This window comes from Austrofundulus limnaeus, unplaced genomic scaffold (assembly GCF_001266775.1).
Source record: "Austrofundulus limnaeus strain Quisiro unplaced genomic scaffold, Austrofundulus_limnaeus-1.0 Scaffold489, whole genome shotgun sequence".
NCBI lineage: Eukaryota > Metazoa > Chordata > Actinopteri > Cyprinodontiformes > Rivulidae > Austrofundulus > Austrofundulus limnaeus.
This window is the reverse complement of record NW_013952891.1, coordinates 223,324-225,546: the sequence shown is the minus strand read 5'-3', so window position 1 is coordinate 225,546 and position 2,223 is coordinate 223,324. Positions and strand designations below refer to the sequence as shown.

General features: G+C 49.8%; 1 protein-coding gene across 1 annotated transcript in view; it reads left to right on the top strand.

Moving 5' to 3' along the window:
* The window catches only part of LOC106530075 (contactin-2), a gene marked incomplete at its 5' end in the record, with an annotated part of 9,640 nt that overhangs the window by 5,262 nt on the left and 2,155 nt on the right, over window positions 1-2,223 (top strand).

The following is a 2,223-nucleotide window of genomic DNA, read 5'->3' as shown; positions in this document are numbered from 1 at the left end:
CAATGATCCTAGGAGCTATGTTGTCAGAGGCTTCATGCCCCAGTAGGATCACCCAAGACAAAGAGGTCCTAGGTGAGGGATCAGACAAAGTAGAGCCTGAAGACCCCTAATAATGAGCAACAACAGTGGATTCAGTGTTCCCTCACCCGGACGCGGGTCACCGGGGCCCCACTCTGGAGCCAGGTCTGGAAAACGGGCATGCTGGCGAGCGCCTGGTGGCCAGTCTTTCACCGATGAAGCCCGGCTTGGCACAGCCCAAAGAGGAGACATGGGTCCCCCTTCCCATGGGTTTACCACCAGTGGGATGGGCCATAGGGGTGGGATGCAATGTGTAATGGGCAGTCATCGAGGGTGAGGACCCTGCCGGTCCGATCCTCGGCTACAGAAGCTGGCTCTCGAACCAGTCTCCTCGAGAGGGGTTGGACATTTTTTTGACTCTGGTGTTGCCCATGCACCTCTAACACTGTTTATGGTGGGATGGTGGACTGCTGACCTCAACTCGGGACGTTGTGAGTCGGTGGGCAGGATACTTTGAAGACCTCCTCAATCCCACCAGCAAGTCTTCCCATGAGGAAGCAGGGCCTGGGGACCCTGGGTCGAATTCTCCAATCTCTGGTGCCGAAGTCACCAAGGTGGTTAAAAAGCTCCTCGGTGGCAAGGCGCCTGGGGTGGCTGAGATTCGCCCGGAGTTCCTTAAAGCTCTGAATGTTGTGGGGTTGCATTGGTTGATGCGACTCACAATATTACGTGGACATCGGGGGCAGTTCCCCTGGATTGGGATGGGATAAATTTCCATTGTTATGCTGATGATACTCAGTTATATTTATGCATGAAACCTGATGAATCCAACCAGTTACTTAAACTACTAGCATGTCTTACAGACATAAAAACATGGATGACTCTTAATTTTCTGCTTCTAAACTCAGATAAGACAGAGGTTATGGTTTTTGGACCTGAACATCTTAGGGATCAACTTTGCAGCCTTTCACCTCCTCTGGATGGCATTAATCTGGCCCCCAGTTCTAATGTAAAGAAACTTGGTGTTATTTTTCATCAGGATATTCTTTTAACCCCCACATTAAAAATGTTACAAGGACCGCCTACTTCCACCTGCATAATATCACTAAAATTAGAAAAATTTTGTCCAAAATGGATGCAGAAGAACTGATCCTTGCATTTATCACGTCGAGGCTGGACTACTATAATTCTTTATTATCTGGCATCCAAAAAACTCCTTAAGAAGTCTTCAGTTAATCCAAATCCTGATTAGCAGGGAGTTTTTCCTCTCCATCATTTGCTCAGGATGGGAGACTGTGATGAAGTGATTCAACACATTCTGCTGGCTACGTCTTTATGTTGTTCTTTTTTCGTGTACAGTGCCCAGAGACAACATATGTTGTGACTTAGCGCTATATAAATAAACTGAATTGGATTGAATTGGAAGACCGAGGTGGTGACCCCCCTRTTATTTCTAGGCGCAGCCAAGGTGTTGAGGGTATCCTTTTTGGTGACCTTAGGATCAAATCTTTGCTTTTTGCGGATAATGTGGTCCTGTTGGCTTCATCGATCCTGATTTCCGGCTCTCACTGGAGCGGTTCACAGCCGAATGTGAAGTAGCCAGGATGAGGATCAGTGCCTCTAAATCTGAGACCATGGTCTTGAGCCGGAAAAGGGTAGGGTGCCGAATCCGGGTCGGGGAGGAGGTCCTGCCCCAAGTGGAGGAGTTTAAGTATCTCGGGGTCTTGTTCATGAATGAGGGAAGAATGGAGCGGGAGATCAACAGATGGATTGGTGCTGCATCAGTGGTGATGTGGGCGCTGTACCAGTCTGCTGTGGTTAAGCGAGAGCTGAGCTAGAAGGCAAAGCTCTCAGTTTACTGGTCAGTCTACGTTCCTACCCTCATCTATGGTCTCAAACTTTGGGTAGTGACCGAAAGAACAAGATCACAGATACAAGCAGTTGAAATGAGTTTCCTCCGCAGGGTGTCTGGGCTCTCCCTTAGAGATAGGGTGAGAAGCTCAGTCATCCAGGAGGGACTCAGAGTAGAGCCGCTGCTCCTCCACGTCGAGAGGAGCCAGTTGAGGTGGCTTGGGCATCTGGTTAGGATACCTCCTGGACGCCTCCCCGGTGAGGTATTCTGGGCATGTCCCACTGGGAGGAAACCCAGAGGAAGACCCAGGACACGCTGAAGGGACTATGTCTCTCGGCTGGCCTGGGAACGCC